We start from the raw sequence: 13,143 nt of genomic DNA, 5'->3' as shown, positions 1-13,143 counted from the left end.
GAACCCAGGTCCCCAGGTCTCCCAACTGCGAGGCAGCAGCGCTACCCACTGCGCCACCGTGCCGCCCTCTATCTATCTATCTATCTATCTATCTATCTATCTATCTATCTATCTATCTATTATATAGTGCCTTTCCTATCTATCTACCTATCTATCTATCTATCTATTATACAGTGCTTTTCCTATCTATCTACCTATCTATCTATCTATCTATTGCATAGTGCCTTTCCTATCTATCTATCTATCTATCTATCTATCTATCTATCTATCTATCTATCTATCTATCTATCTATCTATTATATAGTGCCTTTCCTATCTATCTATCTATCTATTATACAGTGCTTTTCCTATCTATCTACCTATCTATCTATCTATTACATAGTGCCTTTCCTATCTATCTATCTATCTATCTATCTATCTATCTATCTATCTATCTATCTATCTATCTATCTATCTATCTATCTATTATATAGTGCCTTTCCTATCTATCTATCTATCTATCTATCTATCTATCTATCTATCTATCTATCTATCTATCTATCTATCTATCTATCTATCTAATCCTACCAGTGCAGCATATTTGTACTGTGTTGTTGCCACACTAGCTTCTTGTTTACTGAAAAAGAATAAAGTGAACTAAACCAAAGAATCCAAACAATGTCCTATGGATCTTCTTCGATTTCCCGGTCAAATATCGCCTGTGTTGACTATACATTTTCCCTGTTTTCTACATGGATTTCCCAAAGGGATTCCAGTCTATAGTTACCTCCCACAGACAGGATTGTGGGAAACCAGATCCGCTTCAGGCAGAGAATGTGTAGTCACGCACACACCCACTCTCACTCACTCCCAGCAAGGCAATTTTGAAATGTCACCAGCTATACAGGCAGGCATGTCTATTTTATAGTGCCTTTTCTATCTATCTATCTATCTATCTATCTATCTATCTATCTATCTATCTATCTATCTATCTATCTATCTATCTATCTATCTGTTTGGTAACTTGGGTGCAAAGCTATATAGTGCTTTTCATGTCTACCTTATTTACTCATTTTCATATCTGTTAATCTACCTAACTTTTGATAACCTAGGTGAAAACGTATTTAGTGTCTTTCTTATCTGTCTGTGTAATTATTACTACTTTTCATAACTATATATGTACCCTTTATAATGCCATGCTTGTCAATCCTATTTATCTCCTTTCATATCTGTCTTATATAGCGCGGTTCCTAACGATCTTTGTTATGTATTCAACAATGTTTTTCATTGGCTAGCTGTCTAGCATTGCGCATGCGCTTGTTCTGTTGTTCTCTTTGAGTACTTGCGGGAGGAAAGGGCGAGTCAAGTGTCAGAACTAAAGTGCAAGCTCTTCAAAAGGCCTATTACATTTATTCTGATATTACAGTTAATGTAGTCTTTAATTTTGGTTAAGCACAGGTGCAGACGTCGGCACCCAGGGACTGGGGTTCGATTCCTGCGTTCTCTGTGGGAGTGGCACGTTCTCGCTCGTATCCACATTTCTTCTCTTCCATCTTTGCAGACGTGCCTGCTAGTATAGCTGGTGATGGTGGTGTCTCATAATTACCCTGCTGGGAGCGAGTGAGAGTGGATGTGTGCGTGACCGCGCATCGAGCCGAGCTGACTGATTTCTGCCTGACGCTCGAAGCGACTCCGGTTTCCCACAATCCTGTCAGTGGGAGGTAACCGTATGGAATCCCTGCGGGAAATCCAAGCAGAAAATGGGGGGAAATTCACAGTCGACACAGGCGATATTTGACCGCGAAGTCGAAGAAGATCCATAGGACGATTAAGGGTCAATTTAGTTTAGATCCGTTTATTCTTTTCCCTGTCAACATCAAACGTCCCGTGACAGCAATACAGTACGAATATACTACATTGGTAGGGCTAGTTTTACACATGCAGGACAGAAGATAGATAGATTTGTAATAGATTAAAGATTCTACACACATATCAAACGCTCTGTCTTCAAGTAACGGGTCCTCGTTTAGCAGGTTCATTCAGATGTCAATAAAGCGTAGTGCCTGCAGCTGATATGCCGTTAGTACCCAAACGCCAGCAGATCGTTTGCCTTTTTTGGTATTTATTTACAATGTCAGTGAAAAATGCTGGAATTTAAAGATGATCAAAACGACCATCGCGAGATAGCAGTTTTGAAAACTGAGTAAGTGTATGCATCGGATATTTATTATACCTGACATTTGAAACCTTGCGACGTTATCGGGTAATGAGCGGCTTTGACGTCGTCGCCTGAGTCACTAGCCGTGCTCTGTTGTCTTTTCGAGGTATTCATAAAAACAGTTTCCATAGCAACCAAGCCTCCAGCTACCAGAGGCTCAGAGGACCGAAGCGTTTATTTCTGCTCACAGTTAATGGACTCAAAAATAACCTGTAGCGCCAGTGAGGCAGTTAGGGATAAAAAAAAATTCCACTGATTTCCACAGATCGATCCATTAGTGTTTGTCTTTAATTCGGTATTCACGCAATAGTTTAATTTGTCTCAAGAGGCTCATGCACCGAAGTCATTAATCCGTGAAAAGGATATGCCACTTTATTTGTATTATATGACGTAACCTCGTCCTTACAACATAGATCAAGGGGGTCTTGAACTTCACTCTTACAGGGCTGTAGTGGATGCCAGCCTCTTTCCAACTGACTTCTCAATTTGAGTTAATCATGTGTACATGAAAACCATTCCTTTTTAAGCTTTGCGATTTTCTCTTTCTGTCTCCGGAAAGTACAGTGTCGTGAAAATGTATTGACCTCCTTCCTGATTTCCTTTATTTGTACTTAATCATCTTCTCTGTAATAAAAGACAAGCGAAGGATCTTTGTCCGTAATAGGCGCTTTCATTTTTAGACTAGTGACCTATGAATTTTGATTAAAAAAATTCTTAATATTTTCGGTCAGAACCATAAAGGGTCTATCCCCTATCTGACCCAATCCCCCACTTTCAAAATGGCGGCCACGTGTTTTGTTCTGTTTTTGCGCTGAACGTCTGCATAGGCAAAAATTGAATGAAATCTTAGGGGAACATATAGCAAGATACCTGCTGAATCGATTAAGGGCAGCCCCAAGTCCCTAGCCCTTATAGTGCCAGAAATATAAATACTTTTTTTGCTCTCACAACCATAAACGGGTCTGACCCACATATGTTCTCAATAATTAATATTTTTCCAGCAAAACCGAATCAATAAAAGATGGGGCTGAGAAGAATCAGATCAAGTTTTCTATCAAATTCCTCAGTTCTCTCACTCAAACTGGTATGCCCATACACCGAATTAAATTAAAAATGGGAGCCATTATTACTCTACTAGCCATCCCCTGCGGCTTCACCGGTGTATTAGTGAAACAGGACAGTGAGGAGGCTCATCTATCTATCTATCTATCTATCTATCTATCTATCTATCTATCTATCTATCTATCTATCTATCTATCTATCTATCTATCTATCTATCTATCTATCTATCTATCTATTATATAATGCCTTTCAAATATCTATCTATAGTACGAGGGTATTGTACTGTGTTAGCCATTATGGATGTAGTGAGAAGTGAAGCAAAATGACACCTTTTATTAGCTAACTAAAAAGATTACAATATGTAAGTTTTCGGGGCAACTCAGGCCTCTTCTTCAAGCAAGATGTAAATCTATCTATCTATCTATCTATCTATCTATCTATCTATCTATCTATCTATCTATCTATCTATCTATCTATCTATCTATCTATCTATTATATAGTGCCTTATCTATCTATCTATCTATCTATCTATCTATCTATCTATCTATCTATCTATCTATCTATCTATCTATCTATTATATAGTGCCTTATCTATCTATCTATCTATCTATCTATCTATCTATCTATCTATCTATCTATCTATCTATCTATCTATCTATTATACAGTGCCTTTCCTATCTATCTATCTATCTATCTATCTATCTATCTATCTATCTATCTATCTATCTATCTATCTATTATATAGTGCCTTTCATATCTATCTATCTATCTATCTATCTATCTATCTATCTATCTATCTATCTATCTATCTATCTATCTATCTATCTATCTATCTATCTATCTATCTAATCCTACCAGTGCAGCATATTTGTACTGTGTTGTTGCCACACTAGCTTCTTGTTTACTGAAAAAGAATAAAGTGAACTAAACCAAAGAATCCAAACAATGTCCTATGGACCTTCTTCAATTTCCTGGTCAAATATCGCTTGTGTTGACTATACATTTTCCCTGTTTTCTACATGGATTTCTCAAAAGGATTCCAGTCTATAGTTACCTCCCACAGACAGGATTGTGGGAAACCAGATCCGCTTCAGGATCTCCGCCCAGCTCTTTACTCCTGACGTCATGCTGCCCCTTCTCCTTGGCCTGCAGCCGCCGTATCGGATTAGTGCGAATATATCGCTCCTGCAAGCAAACTATGATTCTTAGCGCAATGAGAGAAGTCACAAAATTAACCGGAATGTTCAAGAAAATTATAGAAAAAAAAGATCTCAATAGTTAAGCAGTTCTCTCGTTTGCTAACTAAGCGGAGTTAAGGTTACGCCCCGAGGCAGACACGTGAGTGAGGAGGACCCCGCCCCCCTCCCTGGAGCCCAGTGAGTTTCTCTCGGATTCATGCTAATAAATCGGTACCACAAGCGAACTATGATACTTAGCGCGATGAGAAAGTCACAAAATCAATGGAATGTTCTTTGGGATTGGCTCCAGCAGACCACCGTGACCCTGTAGTTAGGATATAGCGGGTTGGATAATGGATGGATGGATGGATGTATAGGTTGCGGAACTTCAATATGAAAAAATGATTATGTAATGGAACAAGACTTATTTTTACACAACTAAACGTAATCTCATATTTGGGGATTTCTTACTGGACTTGCTAAAAGTCAAACAAATCGTTATACCAACATAAACAATGAGAATTTCCTATACAAGTTGCATTTGAAGTGACAACTAACAAATCACAGTGACACACTCTTCAAAAAGTTGGAATTTACCTACCTAATCCTGTCTTCTCTCACGTGGCAGGGGTGCAGCACAGAACACTGAGCTCTACACATAAGAAGTCTCTGTGGGCCCCTTCCTACTTTTCATTCCAGGCTTCAAGGCCCCGCCCCTCCAGTGGGCCCTGGGTAAGCATTAACACCCCCCCCCCCCCACTACAACACCCATGCATGTGAGCAACTGTATGTTCCTTTCTCAAGACCACCTTAACCTGAAAATGTCAAAGTTCAAATTGAGAAAACTGTGAGTCAAGGAAAACCAATATCAAGGAGCTCCAAAGATTTTACTCAGAATGTTATTTATCCTGACATTTAGTAACTTATGAAATGTAATACAAAGAAATATATACTTGATTTCCTTATTTTCTAATAAGTTATTTCCTCTTTCTTACTACCTAATAAGAGGATGGGTATTTGGTTTGGGGACATGTCTCTGAAAATTAAAATGAAAATGGCGCGAGCTAAATCCCGGTGTCACATAATAATTCAAACATATTTTCTATAATACTAAAGACAACCTGAGTAAACATGATGCACCATTTTTAAATGATTGTTTGAGGTACTGAAGGAAAAAAATTTGAGCAACACACATGTGAAAAAGTAATTGCCCCCTAAGTCACTCAATCAACAAATGAAAAAAACAAAGGCAGATCTACTATGAAATTAATAAAGCTTAAGCTTCGGGGTCCTTAATCCTGGAGGGGCCCCAAAATGCTTAAAAATTTTGGGTGTCTACTGTATTAGGAGGCATTTAACAAAAATAATAATGTAACTGCAGTGTTAATCAAAATCTGAGGTGATGTGGTTACATTTTTAAAAAATTTGGACGTGAGCGTCAGTAGGCTCTTTGCACCCTAGGAACCAAGTTATCCAAACTATTCTCTAACATTTCAGTAATTATTTACCGCTCTGATTCTGATCTTTCTAATCACAAAATAGTTCATTACGATAGCAATCGATAAGAAGAATTTATAATTAATTGCAGAATGATGGTGTAGGCTTTGCACCCTAGGAACCCAGTTACCCAAACTCTTCTCTAACGTTTCTGCAATGAATTACCCCTCTGATGTTGATCTTTCTGATCATAAAATAGGTCATTACGATATCAATCGATGAGAATAATTCATAATTAATTGCAGAATGATGGTATTTGAGGGTTCCTCTCTTGCTTGATTTGGCTCAAAAACGAATCAGCAGATCGTCGTCTCATAACAGGCTTAAGTTTCAAGTTTGGTATTTTTCCATCCTGCCGTTTTAGCTGTAGACTGTTCTCGAGAAACTGTGACACACAGACACACACACCTGTCATTGAGATATTGATGTTTTCGGTATCAGAGGACACTAAAATATCGAGATCCGTCGAAAACTGGAGATCGAAATTTTTGACGAATCTAATGCTTTTGTTCGTCCCCCACAGATGATAGGTTAAGGTGGGGAAGAGCACAAAGCAAAAAAAAAAAAAAAAGATTTGTCATGGAACAACCCACTTGAAGAAGATAACAGTGGCTACCCGCTTGTTTCTGGTTGCAAAGGGACCCCCATAACAGTTCAAGATTTAGGGCTCCTAAAATGTAGGTCCGCCACTGGAAGCAAATTTAAATTATGATGACTTGATCCTGCTGGCTTCATTGGGCTGTGACCTTCAGCATACACTGAGGAAGTTTGCAGCTGAGTTTGAAGCAGCTTCCAAATCCGAGATCATGGTTCTCAACATGGAGTGCCCTTTCCGGGTTGGGGATGAGGAGGTCCTGCCTCAAGCAGAGAAATTGTAAGTATCTTCGGGCCTTGTTCATGAGTGAAGAAGGGAGTGGAAGATCAACAGGCAGATTAGACATTGCAAGAGAGAGTTGAGTTGAAAGGCAATGCTCTTGATTTACTGGTAGATCTGCATTCCAACCTCCACCTATGGCCATGACCTATGGATACTACATCATGGATACAAATGTTAGAAATGAGTCTAAGAGTCAGGATGAGAAGAGCGGATATTCAGAATGAGCTCAAAATAGAGCTGATGTTCCTTCATTTCAAAAAGATCCAGTTGAGGGTGTTTGGGCATCTGATTAAGATGCCTCCTGGACACCTCCCTGGGTTTGTGTTTCTTACATGTCCAACCAGGAGGAGATCTTGGAGCAGACCCAGGACACCCTGGAGAGATTCTATCACTTGGCTGTCCTGTGAGTGCCTTGGTGTCATTCTGTCCTCCCCCAACCCTCTCACCGGGGCATTTGAGAGAGACACTTGGGCATCTTTGCTTAGACTGCTGCACCCACAACCTGTATCTGGATAAGCAGTAGAAAATGGATGGATGGATGGGTTAAATTAGACTAGAAACACTCAAGCTTGATTGCTGCCAGTCCTATTGAATCTAAACATCAATTCAACAGACACTTTCCAGCAATGTGGAGTTTGCTAAAAAGTTTCCACAAGCAGCATACCAGCACACCATGGCTCTATCAAACAAAAAAAACAACAAAATAATAATAATTCCAGGAAACCTAAGAAAGACAGTTCTTGAAGTAAGTCAATAGAGAACAGCTACAAAATGGTCTCTAAAACCCTGAAGACTCTTTCCAGCAACCGTCAAAGCCATCACCTCAGGTCAGGTCTGGTTGGGGAGCATGCACTGGTACAGCGCATTGCAGCACCCACAACATGACGAAACAGCTTGGGATCCTGGTTGGCACCCCCCAGGCAGACACGCAGTCCAGTCCCTCCGGAAATGACCCTCTGTCTGCTGCAGCCAGGTGTTACGTGGGCCTTCCCTTGGCCTGGTCCAGACACTTGGGTCCTCAACAATGAGGATCCTGCGAGCCGTAATCACGCCGCATGGCCATAGTGCCTCATTTGGAACTCCATGAGCAACACAAAATCAAACCAGCAGTGCCCAAGGATTCTTCAAAGAGACACAATACTGAAGGAGTCCAGTCTTTGTCTCAGGTCACTGGATAGCATCCATGTCTCACAAACAGGACCCTAAAGACTTGGACCTTTGTCCTCATGACCCCCCATGCTCTCCCAATCCGTCTACTGACTTTATAGGAAGAGTCACCAGAGACATGAATGTCACTGCCGAGGTAAGTAAACCTCTTGACGAGGTCGACTCTCTCTCTGCAGACAGACACACTGCTGATGGTCGTGTCTAAGAGGTCATTAAAGGCCTAGATCCTGGTTTTTATCAGGACCCTCACAAGCTCAGTCTCTCGAGAGCCTCGATCAGAGCATCCATTGACTCCAAATGGAGAAAAGCTGGAACAGTGGTAAATCTGTCCAACAGTGGCCGGCCCAGGAAAATTACCCCATGTGCCCGCAGCAAGCTCATGCAGGAAATTGTAGGGGAACCCAGATGATAATCTAAGGAACTTCAACCTTCTTCCAGTTCGGGTCATGTCAGAGTTCATGATTCCACCATTGGAAAGACAATGGGCAAAAATGGTATCCATGGGAGAGATGCAACAAGAAAACCTTTGCTAAACAAGAGGAACATAAAGTCTCATCTAGGATTTTTCAGAAGAACTCCTTGATTACCCCCAAAACTTTTGGGATAATGCTTGATGGATTGTTGAGTCAAATTGAACTTTTTTTGGAAGACATGGGTCTCGTTACATCTGACATAAAGCTAACACTGCTATGCACAATTAGAGTATCATGCCCACAATTAAATATAGTGGTGGGAATGGGATGGTGTGGGGATGCTTTGCTACTATCATGGCCCATGAGACTCACTATATTTAAGGGAAGCATGAATTCAGCACTCTACCAGAAAGTAGTGAAGAAGAATGTCTGGTCCTCAGTCCATGACCTGGGGCTCAGGTGCATTTGGGTCTTGCAGCAGGACATATTCACTTCTGAATGACTAAACAAAAGCAAAATGAAAGTTTTAGAGTGATCTGCTCAAAGTCTGGACTTAAACCCATTAAGATGTTGTGGCAGGACCTTAAATGGGCAGTTCATAGTCGAAAATCTACCAATGTGGCTGAATTAGAGCAATTTTATAGAGAAGAGTGGGCCAAAAGTTCTCCACAGTTATGCAGACCAGGCTTGTCATATGTCAACTGTATCCTCTGGCTGGCTGACAACGATGTGCACCCAATGGTCAATATGGTGGGGCAGCTGCAAACTGGGAATACCAAAGAAAGATAGTGGAGGTCTGTAAACTGACCATGTCATTGACTAATACTAAGGGAACTGATGTAAATGGTGATGAATGATGGCTGGTGTCAATTGCATGAGCCCACATCAAGCCTTACGAAGACCACCATGATGGTACAGTGGTAGCACTGCTGCCTTGCAGTAAGGAGACCATGGTTTGTGTCCCACGTCCTGCCTCCTGGTGTCTGCCTGGGTTTCCTCCTGGTGCTCCGATTTACCCCCACAGTCCAAGGATATACAGGTTAGGTGAACTGTTGATCCTAAATTGACCCTTCGGTGTGTGTGTATGTGTTTTCCCTGTTAATGGATTGACGCCCTGTCTGGGGTTTGTCCCAACCCTGCACTTTATGCTAGGTGGGATAGGCTCCAGCAGACCCCCCTAAGACAATGTTCAGGCCTAAGAAGGTAGGAAAATGACTGACTGACTGAATTGAGGTTTTCTATTTTTTTTACACAACATTTCAGGTAATGGGAGCATAAAAACAGGGGTCACAAGTATATAAGCTGACCTGTGCTTTCTATTAATTTAGAAAAAAATGACATCTTTAAATATACTGCTCAAAAAAAGTAAAGGAACACTTTTTAATGAGAGTATAGCATCAAGTCAGTGAAACTGTGGGCTATTGATCTGGTCAGTTAAGTAGCAGAGGGGGTTGTTCATCAGTTTCAGCTGCTTTGGTACACTAGAGGGGCAACAATAAGTCGACCCCCAAAACAGGAATGAATACTTTAACAGGTGGAGGGAGGCCACTGACATTTTCCCCTCCTTGTCTGTTTTGTCACTCGTTTGCATTTGGCTACGGTCAGTGTCACTACTGGTAGCATGAGGTGATACCTGGACCATACAGAGGTTGCACAGGTAGTCCAACTTCTCCAGGATAGGACATCAATACGTGCCATTGCCAGAAGGTTTGCTGTGTCTCCCAGCACAGTCTCAAGGGCATGAAGGAGATTTCAGAAGACAGGCAGTTACTCTAGGAGAGCTGGACAGGGCCCCTTGTAGAAGGTCTTTAACCCATCAGCAGGACCCACCGGTATCTGCTCCTCTGGGCAAGGAGGAACAGGATGAGCACTGCCAGAGCCTATAAAATGACCTCCAGCAGGCAGGCAGGCCACTGGTGTGAATGTCTCTGACCAAACAATCAGAAACAGACTTCATGCTGGGGGACCTGAGGGCCTGACATCCTCTAGTGGGCCCTGTGCTCACTGCCCACCCGGCACCATGGAGCTCAATTGGCATTTGCTATAGAATACCAGAATTGGCAGGTCCACCACTGGCACCCTGTGCTTTTCACAGATGAGAGCAGGTTCACCCTGAGAACATGTGAAAGACATGAAAGGGTCTGGAGAAGCCGAGGAGATTGTTATGCTGCCTGTAACATCGTTCAGCATGACCGGTCTGGTGGAGGGTCAGTGATGGTATATCTGGGGAGGCATATCCATGGAGGGTCGCACAGACCCTCTACAGGGTATGACAACGGCACCTTAACTGCAATTAGGTATGGGGATGAAATCCTTGGACCCACTGTCAGACCCTATGCTGGTTCCTCCTGGTACACGACAATGCCCGGCCTCATGTGGCGAGAGGATGAAGGAATTGATCCCATTGACTGGCCCCCACACTCACTCACTTGACTTCAATCCAATAGAACACCTCTGGGTGGGACATTATGTTTTGGTCCATTGGACACCTCAGACTGTCCAGTAGCTCAGTGATGCCCTAGTTCAGATCTGGGAGGAGATCTCTTAGGACACCATCCGTCGTCTCATTAGGACGTTGTCAGGCATGCATACAAGCATATGGGGGGCCATACAAACTACTACGTACGATTTGGAGTTGCTGCAATGAAATTTCAACCAAATGGATTCGCCTGCCAGCCTGCCACATCATTTTTACCCTTTTACTCTTTGAATTCATTTTCATTTCCATCAAGTGATGTGGCATCCTTTCATTCCTAACACATCACCATACCAGTCCATAGCAGTAGAGATAGCCAACAGGATTTTTTTCCCATAGAGTTCTGATGTGTTTTAAAAGTGTTCCTTTCATTTTTTGAGCAGTTTATATTGTTATTTAACATGGAGCCACAGAGTGGCAACGTACTGCATGGCTGGACATGGAAGTAAGAATTTCACTCTGCTCTTTACACATGACAATACTATTAGTCCATAAAAGATGGGACATGAAACAGACAAATACAAAACACTGAAGAGGCAGCTCTTTCGTTTAGAGGTTCTCAGGGGTTATCTTGACTTTGTAAGATTTTAAATTTAGTGTTTTCCCCAGAAATACTGCATGACGTCATAGACGGTGTGCCCTTCTCTTGCTTGAATGCACAGCCATGATTGAGACAGGGCCTGTTTTATACTGCGACTCCAGCCTCTGTTGCTTCCAATTTAGTCAAAAACTCGTAAAGGCCAGAAAATGGCCTGACACAATTTTTTTTTCCTCAGCTTGTTACACAATAACGGACAAACAAGAGAAAGAAGTTGCCAGGTTCACTGGCTATTTACAGTTCTAATTTATCTTGGCACACATAAAACAGTTTTACAGTAGCAAAGCTTTGAGGAAATGGCCTATGTTATGTGGACTGGTGTGTTGCATATGAGATGGGTTCAAATGAAGAATTTTGCTTGTGATGGAGTATGCATGCCAGTGGCATAACTCAAATTTGATGTATGGTATTATAAAAAAAAATAAATAAATACATAGCCCCTCCCATATGAAATTCAAGTTAAAAATGACAACATCAATGAGGTCCATCAAGTATATACAGTCCTCTCCATGATGTTTGGTAACAAAGGCACATTCTTTTTCTTGATTTCCCACTTTAAAATGACAAATCAAACAATTCAGACGTGATCAAAGTGCACATTGCAGACTTTCATAAGGGGATTTGCAAACAAATCGGTTACAGTGTGGTCCGCTCCCATTTCAGGGCACTATAATATTTGAGACACAGCAATGGCAGGTCTATTAAAGCCATCATATTTAAGTCTTTGTTGTATATCCCTAGCATGCAATGACTGCTTGAAGTCTGCCATTCACTGACATCTCCAGGTGCTGAAAATCTTTGTCCCAAACATTATGGAGGGCACTGTAAGCTTACAGAAAAGCTCAATAGCCATAATTAAGGCTTATGAGCTCAGAATGAAGTGGGTTTAGAAGATAGATGGGAGGAGCTGTGGGAATGAGAACAACATTAACCTTTTCATTCTGATGCCAAGTATGGAAGCACAATAATAATAAACAACATTCAGTCTCCGTGGGCCACCCAGCCCCATGGCCCCAGTGCAACTACTCCGCCTGCACCGCCTACAGTCACACTACTGGTGCTCATTTATCTTTGCCATGATGGCAGTCTCGTTGCTCTGTCCTCTGTGACTTCAAAGCAGGACTGTTATGACCTCGAGAGGTTTAAGCACAGAGATTTCCTTTGGCAGCTAAGTCTTCTTCTCATTGAGATCTGATGTGTTTTCAAAGTGTTCCTTTAATGTTTCTGAGCAGTTTATATTGTTATTTAACATGGAGCCAGAGTGTGGCAACATACTGCATGTCTGGACATGGAAGTAAGAATTTCACTCTGCTCTTTACACATGACGATACTATTAGTCCATAAAAGTAAATAAATAAAAATAAATAAATAAATAAATAGCCCCTCCCATATGAAATTCAATTAAATTCAACTTAAAAATGACCGCAACAATGAGATCCATCAAGCATATACAAGGGGTCTTCCAGTTACGACACAGTTCCGTGCCTACAACAGTGATGTAACCTGAACACACCCTAGCATAAATCACTCACCTATCCTAACACATTTGCAAAATCATAATATAGAACATAAAAACACAACTAAGCCACAGTAACAGAAAAAATGACAAAAAATGAGTGTAAAAAAAATTCCTTACCTTTATTCCTTCTGATCTCTTTACAATGTCTAATCTCATTTC

The sequence above is a fragment of the Erpetoichthys calabaricus genome, chromosome 15 (assembly GCF_900747795.2).
Source record: "Erpetoichthys calabaricus chromosome 15, fErpCal1.3, whole genome shotgun sequence".
Lineage (NCBI taxonomy): Eukaryota > Metazoa > Chordata > Cladistia > Polypteriformes > Polypteridae > Erpetoichthys > Erpetoichthys calabaricus.
The sequence above is the reverse complement of the archived record's forward strand: the minus strand, read 5'-3'. Positions refer to the sequence as shown.